Source organism: Sus scrofa, chromosome 2, assembly GCF_000003025.6.
Source record: "Sus scrofa isolate TJ Tabasco breed Duroc chromosome 2, Sscrofa11.1, whole genome shotgun sequence".
NCBI classification, from domain to species: domain Eukaryota; kingdom Metazoa; phylum Chordata; class Mammalia; order Artiodactyla; family Suidae; genus Sus; species Sus scrofa.
The window spans coordinates 23,093,630-23,106,928 of record NC_010444.4 but is presented as its reverse complement, the minus strand read 5'-3'; the positions used below and the strand labels follow the sequence as shown (position 1 = coordinate 23,106,928).

The 13,299-nt window shown below is 38.3% G+C and overlaps 1 long non-coding RNA gene across 2 annotated transcripts in view; it reads right to left on the bottom strand.

Moving 5' to 3' along the window:
* LOC100522921 overlaps positions 11,801 to 13,299 on the bottom strand; it is a 67,229-nt gene continuing 65,730 nt past the window's right edge. For both annotated transcript variants that reach the window (XR_002341499.1, XR_002341500.1), the window contains one exon: positions 11,801 to 13,072. This is a non-coding gene — a long non-coding RNA (uncharacterized LOC100522921). The remainder of the gene's footprint in view (positions 13,073 to 13,299) is intronic.

Genomic DNA, 13,299 nt, shown 5'->3' with positions numbered 1-13,299 from the left:
CAGCTTTCTGCTAGCCAGTGGGCCTGTAAGCTTGCTGTGGCATGGGGAGTATTCTATGGGAACCCACCCCTTCTTCTCTCCTCTCCCCAGCACGGGTGCAGACCAGGCTCTTCTCCCAGGTTCCCTCTGATGCGGCTTTCCACTTCCCCGGCCCTAGAGTATTGTTCCCTTCCTCTGCGACAGCTTTATTTTCTAGTCTCCCAGGCAGTCTCTGCCCCATCAAACTTGACAGACCGGTTTCTAGACCTCCCAAGCAGTCTCCGCTCCGCCCCGCCCCTCCAGCCCTTTCCTGGGGACTAGCCTTCGGAGCCGAGGTCTCGGTGCCCAGCCCCACCCAGGCATCTCAATTTTTGGTGACTGTGCCCGTAGTTCAGATGCTCCGTTTGGTTCTCGATCTGCTTTTCAGTACTCCAACTTACTGCTACGCTCTTCTCTGCATCTGGAGATTCCTCCAGTTCGTTTGATCTTTCCCCCGAGTAGGTGACTTTCCAGGGTGCAGGATCCCTTTCTCCTCCTCAGTTCCCTTTCGGGAGCGCCTGTCCAGCTCAGATTCACCTTCTCTCACTCTCCTCTTTTCTCTTGTTTTACCTAGTAATGTCACGAGCTTCTTGCCATTATTGGAGTTTAGGTTCTTCTGCCAGGGATTGGTTGCTGTTCTGTGTGAGTCATTTATCCTGTAGATGTGCTTTTTTGGTTGTGTTTGTGGGAGAGGGCGATCGTGTCCCCCTACTCTTACGCCATCTTGTGAAAGAGATCAGATATTGGTGCGTTTCACATTGTCCCAGAGTTCTCTGAGATGCTCTTCATTTGTTTTCAATCTTTTTGCTCTTTTCTGTTCCACATCTGTAATTTCTACTAATCTGTCCTCTACCTCGCTTTTTCATTCTTCTCCCTCCTGTATTCTGCTGTTAGCTGCTTCTAGTGAATTTTTTATTTCAGTTATTTATTTTGCATCTCTTCTTGTTTACATTTTATATCTTGTATCTCTTTGGTCAGTGTTTCCCGTAAGCTATCCATCTTTTCCTCCAGTTTATTTCCAATGTCTTGCATATTCTTCAGCATCAATAGTCTAAAGTCTTTTTCCTAGAGGCTGAGAATCTCATCACTTAGCTGATTTTCTGAGGATTTTCCTTTCTCCCTCATCTGAGTTATAGTTCCCTGTCTTCATTTTTATGAGTTTTTGGTCTGGTGCCTTTTTACAGATAATAGAGTTGTAGCCTCTCTTACCTCTGGTGGCTGCCCCCCTTGTGGCTGAAGTTGGTACAGGGGCTTACCTAGGCTTCCTGATGGGAGGGACTGATGCCTGCCCATTTGTAGGTGGAACTGATTTTAATCCCTCTGCTGGGTGGGGCTTAGTCTCTGGATGGGATTAGAGGCGGCTGTGTGGCTGAGGGGTCTTTAGGCAGCCTGTTTACTGAGGGGTGGGGCTGTGATCCCACCTGGATTGTTGTTTGCCCTGGGGCTTCTCAGGGCTGACTGATGGGTGGGGCCAGATTGTCCCCAAATGGCCACTTCTAGGGAAAGGCATCCTGCTGAATATTCCTGAGAGCTTTGCTTCCAATGACCTTCCCTCACAACAAGCCACATTCACCCCTGTTTTGCCAGGATGTCCTCCAAGAACTGCAGTCAGGTTTGACCCAGATTCCCTGGGACCCAGTGCACATGCAAGTCTGTGTTGCCTTTTAAGAATGGTGTCTCCGTTTCCCACAGTCCCATGGAGCTCCTGCACACAAGCTGCACTGGCCTTCAATGCCAGATGCTACAGGGGCTCTTTCTCACGTGCCAGATCCCAGCATGTGAGGGTTTGATGTGGAGCTCAGAACTCTCACTCCTGTAGGTGAGTCTCTGTGAACCAGTTAGTTTCCAGTCTGTGGGGCTTCCCACCCAGGAGGTATGGGGTTGTTTATATTACATAATCTCCCCTCCTACCTCTTGATGTGGCCTCCTCTTTGTCTTTTGGAGTAGGCTATCTTTTTGAAGGTTTCCAGTCCATTTGGTTGAAGATTGCTTAGCCTTTAATTGTGAATTTTGTTGTTTTTAGGAGAGAAGTTGAGCTCTAGTCCTCCTATTCTGCCATCTTAATCCCATCTAGTGCACAATGTTATATAGATGAAATCCATAAACCATTCATCTTGTATAACTAAACCTTTGACAGCAACTCATTTCCCCTCAGCCCTGTTGCTAGCAGCCACTATTCTACTCTTTGCTACTATGACTTTAACTATTTTAAATATTTAGAATAAGTAGAATCATGCAGTATTTTTTCTCCTGTGATTGCCTTTGTATAACATCTTCCAGGTTCATCCATGTTGTCACATATTGCGTGGTTTCTTTTTTGAGGCTACATAATATTTCATTGTGTGTCTATATCACATTTTTGTAAACCCATTTTTCTGCAGATGGACCGTTTGTTTCCACATGTTGACTACTCTGAATAATGCTGTGGTGAACATGGGACTGTTGATAAACTCAGGATCCTGATTTTAATTCTTTTGAATAATTATCTAGAATTAGGATTTCTGGATCATTTGTTAGTTCTCTTTTTAGTTTTTTGAGGAACTTCCATACTGTTTTCCATAATGGCTGCATTATTTTGCTTTCCCTTCAACTGAAGGAATTCTCTTCAATGAAAGGATTCTAATTCCTCTACATCCTCTACAACATTTACTTTTTTTTTTTTTTAATAATAGCCACCCTACCAGGTATGAGACACAATCTCACTGATTTCAGTTTGAATTCCCTGATGATTAGTGACATTGAATATCTTTTGATGTTCCTTTTAGCAATCTGTATGTCTTTGGAGAAATCTCTCCAAAGTTTTTTTTTGGATGAATGCTTTTCTTCCCAGCTGGGCTTATTATAAAATTTGGCCAGTTTACTTTTAAGTATATGAATGGATATCTCATTATGAATTCTTGTAATAAGCCAGACTTAAATTATCATAAAGCTAAGATAACGGATCTTTTACAAAGTACCAAAGAAGAAACTAAATGTATTAGAACACAGTTCTTCTCAGGGTGTCAAAAGATGGGCTAAGATTGTGTTCGTGTGTAAGCAGACATCACCACTTAGATCCAATGTGTGTATGTGTGTGTGTGACAGCGAATTTTAGAAGATCCTCCTACCCGTGTTAACAAGGCAGGAAGGGATCAACAGACCTTTATAAAACAAGTCTTGTAGAATAATAAAGGATGTAAGAATGCATTCTGACTCGGCTGCAAGCCTCTTGGTTAAAGAAAATGGTTGGTGCAGTTCCCATCATGGCTCAGTGGTTAACAAATCTGACAAGGATCCATGAGGATGCAGGTTCCGTCCCTGGCCTTGCTCAGTGGTTTAAGGATTCAGCATTGCTGTGAGCTGTGGTGCACAGATGCTCCAGATCCTGTGTTGCTGTGGCTGTAGTGTAGGCCATCAGCTACAGCTCCAATTCAACTCCTAGCCCAGGAACCTCCATATGCTGCAGGTGTGGCCTTAAAAAGACAAAAGACAAAAAAGGAAGGAAGAAAGAAAGAAGGAAAATGGTTGGCAGTCACAGTGCAAGTTTGTAGTTGACCAACTTCAGAGCCAAACTGCCTCTGTACTCTTGAAGTAAGAGGGCCAAAGCAAAGAGGTACCATCATACAAAAATATGTTTATTTGCCAGATTTACTTAGGCATACAGGTAATTCCTCTGAGATATGGACAATAAATATTATTACTTTTACTCATTACATGTTAGGTTCTGTCTAATTGCTGACTCAACCAAAATTCAACCCTTTTTCCTTAGTTGTCTTCATGTAGGGATAGTCAATTAAGACTCAAGCTTGGAGGTATAGCAGGAAATGGGAGAACATGAGGAGAAAATCCACATGAAAAGAAGAAAACAGAGAAAAATCCTGGATTGCTATCCAGAACACTGAATCATGGCATCAGCATCATTCTGCCTATTTTTTGAACTTGGTACATGGGCAAGAGACCCTGCTCTCCAAGGTCTCATGCCCAAGGCATATCAATCAGATATGTCCTGAACGATAACTTATTCTAGTTTAGAATTTAGAAAATCCTAACAGACACATGGGGCTCTATGAACTTTGTTTTACTTTAATTCCAAGCACTTTCCTTTTGATATGAAAGTGTTTGTTTCCATCATTTTTAAGAGAATTCAGTGACCATGCATTTTAAAAAAAAAAAAAAAAAAAAAAAAAAAAACTTGCTTGCCTTTCATAAAGCAACAGCACCTCCAAGGCTTCAAAATGTTTGCTTTATAAACTGCTCTTAGCCGTCACTTACAATTTCTGTTTTTATTATAAATAAGTAGCAAAATGTGCAGACTGTCTGTGTTGCAGTAAAACACAGCTGTTTCCATTTGCTCTCCCATCAGTTTCATTTTCACATCATTCTGCAGTGGAATTGAATTGAATCATTTCATCTCTGGTACAGGGAGTGTTCTGCAGCTTAGTGGCAGGCAGCCCTTAATCCTTAATTTCACTTCCTTTTGTGCTTCTTAGTCACCTAGAATTGGGACTTCAGTTTCCAACTGTGGCATTTGTCTTATGGAATTTGTAGGTCTTGGACAGAAATAAATACCTGACCCCACCTCATTCTCACATAAAATTAAAAAACCTTTGAGAAACTGAGCATCAAAATGTAATAAAATTCTTTCCATTCTAGGTAATTGTAGATGAAAGCGTAAAATTCCATGATTAGGGAAAAAAAAAACGTGGCTCCATGTGGATTATACAGGTTAGGAAAGACAAAGATTAAATGTGAATTGTGTTTGTATCACAATAGAAGACATGACTATTATTATTTAACAATAACTATCATATTCATAGTATATTAAAGTATTGAAAACATATCACTTAATTTTTTAAAATCTTATTGAGATAAAGTTGATTTATGATATTGTATTAGCTTTAGGTTTATAGCAAAGTGAGTCAGTCAGTTATACATATATCCATTCTTTTTTCCCATATAGGTTATTAGAAATTATTGAGTAGACCTCCCTCTGCTATATAGTAAGTCCTTGCTAGTTTTCTATTATGTACAGTAGTATGTATGGTATCAATTTTTAAAATTACTGCTTAGGCAGGCAATTACTATCAACACCTTCTTATAAATGATGAAAAGTGAGGATTAGAAAAATGACTGAAAATAGCTTGAAGTCATATAATCCAGTGTCTGGAACATTGAACATACTTTTTTGAATGAATGAATGAATGGAGATGTCAATTCATAAGTCCTGAAGCTGGAATTCCAGTCCATGAACAGTGTTTCTTTTCCAAAGAGCAATAGTTTGTTACCAGTTTTTACATTACCAGTTTTTTGAATTAGTGTATATCCCATACAAAGTTGGTTATGTTATGTGAACTCTCATGTATGCTCCGTGCTCCTTCTTTGCCTGGTATCTGTACTTACACTGACAGTATGAAGTGCTCTAGCATCTAGTAACTCCCACCAACAGATATGGGCCCTGTCACTTGTTACTGATGGATGCCTTTGATCTTACACTTGCCAGGAAGATACTAAAGGATATAGTCTCTCAGGGTGGGCACATAATCGCAGAGCAAGGCTGTGTTACTCCTGATGGGTGGGAACTCAGGGTACAGTGGGATTCCCTCGGTTTACATATAGGACACTTGGCTAGTGAGGATTTTTTATTTTACTACCTCATTTGATGATTAAATACTGCTGTGCATGGGAGTATTTCAGCATTCCTGCTCAGCCCCACTCAAAGATCTTTTGCTGGGGCCATCTCCTTGCTCCCAAACCACTGCTTTTAGTTCCCTGCACTGTCTTTTTCCCAGTCCTCCCTTGGTTTCTCACCCACATTATTCCTTCTACCAAAGATGTATAAATCTGATTTTTCTAAATTCATAAAGAAGATTTATGTCCATGGTCTTTCTCAGAAAAAAACTAAAATCCCTTTCTTTCTACCAATAAATGGGCCAAAGAATACCTTCTAATAAAGCAAATGAAAACAAAACAAAAAAAAACTTTTAGAAAGTTTCTTATCTTCCAAGCTAGTTATAGTTCTGTTTTACAAGACTTTTTAATACACTATTTTAGAGCAGTTTTAGGTTCAGAGTAAAGTTGAGTGGAAAGTAGAGAGTTTCCATATGTCTCCTGCCCCCTTCCACACAGCCTCCTCTGCTGTCAATACCCTGCACCAGAGAAGTACATTCATTACAACAATGGATCACCACTGACTCAGCATTATCATTCAAAGTCCATAGTTTACTTTGAGGTTCCCATCTGATGCTGTACATTCTATGAATTTTAACAAATGTTTCACCATTATGGTTTATACAGACTAGTGTCACCGATCTAAAAATCCTTTGTGTTCTAATATATCCTTACCTATCACATAACCCCTGGCAATCACTCTTCTTTTTGCTGTCTCCATAATTTTGCCTTTTGTAGGACATCATGAGGTTGGAACTAGACAGTATTCAGGTTGTTTTCTGTCTTTTTGTTTGTTTTTTTTAGATTGGCTTCTTTCACTTAGTGATGTGCTCTAAATGTTCCTCATGTCTTTTGAGGTCTTGACAGCTCATTGCTTTTTTCCCATGAACAATATTTCATTGTTGCAATAAGGAAACAACAATTTATGATGAAATAGGGCAAAATATCCGGGGTGAAGTGTATGAATATACATGTCATCAAAGAAGACACTCTGATGACAAATAAGTATATGAAAAGATATGCCACAGTTTATTTATCCATTCACCTACTGAAGGATATCTTGGTGAACTCTGAGATTTGACAATTATGAATAAAGATGCCATAAACAATTGTAGGTAGGGTTTTTTGTGGACATAAGATTTTAGCTCACTGGGTAAATACCAAGGAGTGTGATTGCTGAATATTTTGGTAAGAGAATGTTGCATCTTCTAGGAATCTGCCAAACTGCTTTCCAAAATGGCAATACTATGGATTATGACCAGCAGTGAATGAGAGTTCCTGTTGCTCCCTATCCTCATCTCCATTTAATGCTAGTGTTTTTGTATTCTGGCCATTCTACTTGGTGTGTAGTGGTATCACATTGTTTTGATTTTCACTTCGTTAATGACATATGACTTGGAGTATCTTTTCATATACTTATTTGTCATCAGAGTGTCTTCTTTGGTGACATGTATATTCATACACTTCACCCCAGATATTTTGCCCTATTTCATCATAAATTGTTGTTTCCTTATTGCTGAGTTCTTTATATATTTGAGATAGTAGTCTTTTAGTAGATATACCTCTTGTAAATATTTTCTCCCAGTCTGGCTTGTTCTCTCATTTTCTTAACAGTGTCTTCTACAGAGCAGAAGTTCTTAATCTTAATGAAGCTCATCGTATTAATTATTTATCTTTTGGTGGTATCTTCAAGGCGGTATCTGAAAATCCATTGACAAACTCAAGGGCATCTATATTTTCTCCTATGTCATCTTCTAGGAGTTTTAGAACTTTGCATTTTACATTTAGGGCTATGATCCATTTTTAGTTAATTTTATGAAATGTATAAAGTCTGTGTCCAATTTTTTGCTTGTGGATGTCCATTGTTGAGAAGCTATCTTTTCTCCATTATATAGCTTTCATGCCTTTGTTAAAGATCAGTTGACTATAGCATGTGGGTTAATTTCTGGCTCTTAATCCTGTTCTTTAATCTTTTTCTAGTAATTTTATGCTTATCTCATGCAATGCTATTATCAAATATATGACAGCCATTATTACATTCATTGCATAGATGACAAAGCTTAGGTTTTTAGAGGATAATTATTTTGCCCAGAGTCTGGCTAAACAATGTTTAAATTCAGCTCTGTGTTGCTCTATAATTTCTGCTTATTCCACTAAACCAAATATAACACTTATGCAGCAGATTTGGATAAAATATACAAAAAAGGATAAGTAGAATGAGTTCAACATTATTACTACCAAGTGCATTTGTCCATCATTTCTTTCTTCTATACTCTTATTTTAAATCTTTATCTGTTCTGGATCAGTTTTGATGCATACCTTGAGTATTTAAATCATAAAAGTGGCCACACCTAAAATTACTCCCTATTTAGGGCAAAAATTGTGTGAATAACTTGACTCACTTGCAAATTAGCATGTTTTCCCACCCCCATTCCTATGTATAAGCCCAAATACACTTTTTAAAACTCTTTAAAAGCCACAGTATCAACATAAGAAGACAAGTTAAATGGGACACAATTTGCAAAAAGGCATTTCATTGCATGTGCTTTTACTTCTGATATATTTTTCAGGTATTCAGTGCACATGCCGTCATTGGGGATGTTGCCTGACAGATGAATCTGTCACTAAGAAAAAAGATAATCATGTTTTTTACAACTATCCTAAGAGAAATCAGAAGAATCTTTGCAAGCAATGGGAATTTATCTGAAATAAGATCTAGTAGAGACCCATTAATATTTTTTGAGATAAATTCTTTATTTCCTTATCCTAAATTGCACAGCAATAGAGGTTTAAAGGACATGCTATTTATTTGCAAATAGTATTTTCCCCAATGTGATGGGAGTAATCTGAACAGAAAAAAAAAAAAAATGGTGTTAATGGCTTAGAAAGAATGTCAAATGGTAAGATGGCTTTATTATTCTCACTCTATCTATGTGAATTGGAGACTATAATGATTGCAAGGAAATTAAAACATTTAATAATCATTTAATTGGGCATTTAAAAAAATGTTCTTCCTTCAGCAGATACTAAATTAGCTTCTCTTTTGTGCAATTCACAGGTCTATTTTAGCATATTCAGAAATATTACAAGTGAACCAAGGACTAAATACATCAAAATAAAAGTGATTGTTGACTACTGAACTTGAATAGAATATTAATGACTCTTAATTGAAGTCCTTTACTTTCGTCACATTTTATTGTCCTTAAGCATGATTGCAGCTTGAAAACCAATTGTAAAATTGTGGTCTGTATTTTTGAAGTGATTTTCTCAAATGTCTCCCCCTTTATATTTATTCCCCCCTTGAAGTAAATGGCTACGTTTACATCATTGCCAGTACTGAAAATTCCATTTGGAATTTAAAGCAATTTTGATAGCCTGCTTCAAATAAATAAGCATTCATTAAAAGCAAAAATCCTTTTATTTCTTACTTTCTCCTTGTTAATGTAAAGAGGAAAATTCTCAGTTAGTTTTCTCTGTCAAAATGTATAGTAAGTCTCGGAGTTCCCACTGTGGTACAGAGGAAATGAACCTGACTACTATCCACGAGGATGTGGGTTCGATGCCTGGCCTTGCTCATTGGGTGGGGATTCCGGCATTGCCTTGAGCTCTGGTGTAGGTCACAGAGGCAGCTCAGATCCCTTGTTGCTGTGTCTGTGTCATAGGCCAGCAGCTATAGCTCCCATTTGACCCCTAGCCTGGGAACTTCCATATGTCACTGGTGAGGCCCTAAAAAGCAAAAAAAAAAAAAAAAAGTATAATGGTCTTCATTAAGATGATTATTGTTAGGCAAAATAATAGTGATAATAATAATAATTATTATTTTGGGGTGATTACTTTGTTTTTGCCTTTTACTCTGCTTCTTTACATGGATTATTGCCTTCATTGCTTTGATCTACAATTTGCTAAGAATACGACCAAGAATATACTTATGTCACTGACCACATAAGGAAACAATAATGGCTAAATATTTTTGTGAGAATCCACTTGATTAAATGTACAGATTTCTTTTTTTACAAATACGTTTCTTTTAAAGTCTTAAAATGCATGGATAAAATTAAATACTCAACAATGTTAAAAAAAAAAAAAAAAAGACCAGAATATATTCTAGGCAATACATAGAATGTCTTGGGCTACTCAGTATAGATGATAAGTTGCCATTTTTTTCCCCCCAATGTTCTGTCAGTTTCTATTGTACACCAAAGAGTGATATACATATATATGGAAGTTTCTAAGCTAGGGGTCGAGCCACAGCTACTACAGAAGCAACTCCAAGTAGTTATGCTGGGAGCCATACATACATTCTTTTTCTCACATTATCCTCCATCACGATCCATCACAAGTGACTAGACATAGTTCCCTGTGCTATACAGCAGGATCTCATGGCTGAGAAGCTGATTTTGAAGGATGTTTTTTTGTGTTGTGATTGTTAATTTTGTGTCCACTTGACTGGGCTCAGTGTGTCCTGATTTCTGGATGTGTCTGTATGGATGTTTCTGGAGGAGGTTAGTATTTGAACTGGTAGACTGAATGGTCAGGATGGTGGGGGAAGAGCACATTTGCCCTCCATGTGAGCTGAGACTTGATCTTCTACTCCAGGACATCAGGACATGCTTAGGCCTTCACCTTGGACCTGGACTTGCACTCTTGGACTCCTTCTGGTCCTCAGGCTTTTGGACTTAACGTGAATTACACCACTGCCTTTCCACTGGTTTTCTAGCTTCCAGGCAGCAGATCATGGGTATTCTTGGTCTCTATCATGAATGAGAGGTACTGAAGGCACAAAGTAGTTACATGAAAAAGTGGTCCAAATGCCGATGGTCCTCATGCCTGCCATATTGCCTTTTCTCTCCCAGCCTGCAACTCTGGTCTGGTGGGACATTCCTAATCATCATTTGACAGAGGAAGAGAAGGCCTTGTTTACAGCTGGTTCTGCAGGATATCCCGGCACCACCCAAAGCAGACAGCTGTGTCACTACAAGTCCCTGTCTGGAGCAACCCTGAAGGACAGGGAGGATGAGGAATTCTCATAGTGGACAGAACGTCAGGAAAAAAGTGTTTGTTTACTTAGAAGGAGAAGTGGTCAGACATGTGATTATAAACTGATTCATGGGCCATAGCCAGTGGTTTATCTGAAGGTCAGGGATTTGAAGGGATCGTTATTGGAAAACTAGGGACAGAAAAACTGGGGAAGTGCTATGTGAATAGACTTCTCTGAATGGGCAAAAAAAAAAAAAAATGAAGATATTTGTGTCCTATGTCAAAGCTCTCCAGAGGATGACCTCAGCAGAGGAGAATTTTAATAGCCAAGTGGGTAAGATGACATGTACGGTAGATACCAGTCTTTCTAGGTCATCCCTGTCATCACTCAATGAGCCCAGGAACAAAGTGGCCAAGTGGCAGAAATGGAATGTAGAGATGCACCCTATTGTGTATCTTGAGGGTATGATTTTTTAGAACTGAAGATATTTCCTATACTTGGCCTGAAGCTAAGGTAATGGCTCCCATGTGTCTGAATAGCACAGAAGCAGCAGGGGACATTCTTGGACCTAAAGAAGTATCTGAGGTATAACCATGTGAGCTTAGGCCTGAGATCTGAATAGATTGAAGATATCTTAGTGGAAGCTTGAGTAGCTTGCTGGCTTTGAGAACTACACCCAATGTCTAACCTCAGATCAAGTCCAAAAGTATCTTGGACACAATCTCCTGGAAAAGCGTGAGAATGACTTTCAACATGATTAATACCAAATTTCTGCCTCCCTGATAGAAAGGTAGCTCAAAATAAAAATTAATAGAATTTCTAGAAAATACATTTAAATTAATTAAAATTCAAACACATAAAATCCCTATGACTTTTATACTTAATAATTATCAACTTATCATCCCAATATTTTCAATAATTTTGATTTGGTACCTGAATTGTCACTTTGGTGACATCTTTCACTATAATATAGTCGTTAGGGTCTAAAAAATCTAGAATATTCCCCACTATTTTCTTTTAAGAATTTACTTCTTATGGATCATAAGAATGAGAATTTAGGACTTTAAATTCTTCCACATTCTGCTGGTCAATGAATATGTACTACAGGATGTAGTAATACCTAAGTCATTCCTCCACTCTGAACTCAATCCAATTCTGTTATTTGATTGTGGAAATGGATTTTGAACATGGGCCTGTTTGACTAATCAGATGATCATTTTCCTATTCTTTTCTATGTAAATGCTGAGTAGCAGAGCTGTATTTGTGAGGGCAATGATTTCATTACACCAACAGAGGGAACTGCCATTCCAGCAAAACAACTAAAGCCAAGTTGGCTAAGGGAAAATGTTCCCTATCACACTGAAGGAGCCACAGGAGGACTGCTGACAAAATGTCACCTCACACACAATGACTCCAGGATTACAGAAATCTAATTAGCCATTTCATTAACTGAGTCCTGTCTGAGGAGATGGTAAACAATGGGGACTTGGAAGCATCCATTCGTCAGAAAACTGCAAAACTGTCAAAGGAGATTGTTCAATAATTGTTCCCTATATTTTTTCAGGTGGCAGAGGTGGGGCTAGGAAGGTTGAGTGACTTAGTAAAAGTGACTTTCCTCAGGTTTTTAAAAACTGAGGGCACTTTCAGGGCACTAAATCCACTATTATGGATCTATTGACAATAATGCTTTAGAAATTTCATTTTTTTTTATCCCACACCAACTAATTAGGTAAACTTATAGACATGATGTTCCAAGGGTCACATTTGACAAAAGTTATTGAAAAGGAGCCATTGGGCACAATTGCTTTTTCATGTAGCACTTACACTAACTATCGATTTACCCAATTAGCTTAAAACCCTTTGAGGTCAGGTGCCTCATCTTACTAGGTTCTATATCTATAGCGTCTGAGACATTTTTGTAGTAATGAATAAGGGAATAAACAACTGTTAAAGAAATAAAGGATTTTAACTTGAAAATAACAAAGCAGTATGGATTCAAGAGAAATGGAAGGAAATTGATGCACTGTTACAATTTCTAATTTACTGAAACAACTCACCTGGTCTTCAGTTTAATTTCCTAGTAAAATGTTAAGAATTGCCACTGAATTTTGATGAGAATATTATTGCAGATAAAAAAAAAAAAACGGGAAGAGATAGCAGTCAAGCCTCTGTCAATTGTACGTTTTTACTCTGGGGCTGGTTCATGGATCCTTAAATATTATTGCATATTAGCAAAACACACAGTGCATGATAAGTCAACTGCCACTTCTCTGGTATAATTGGTGGCTGCTGCTTTGTCACTTGGCCTCTCTCACCTTATAAATCAGAATTTTCGACTGAGTCCATGGTGAGAGCTTGTGATTTAATCGCGGCTGCTTTCAGGCTGTGGTTTTCAATACTTTAATGGAGAAGACAGTTGTATTGTTCATCCTGGAAGATATATAGAGAAAAATGGGGGAACATTCCTTCAAAAAAAAAAAATCACGCCCTCAAAATCAAACCCTGTTAGTAAAAAGCAATGGGAAGTAAAGGATAACCTGGACAGCTGTTCAAGGGATATTGGGAATGGCTCTACAAGATAACCAAGACTATCTTTCAATAGAAAGTACATTTAAGTCATCTAATACATGTATATGACTGAAGATATGCCACGTTCA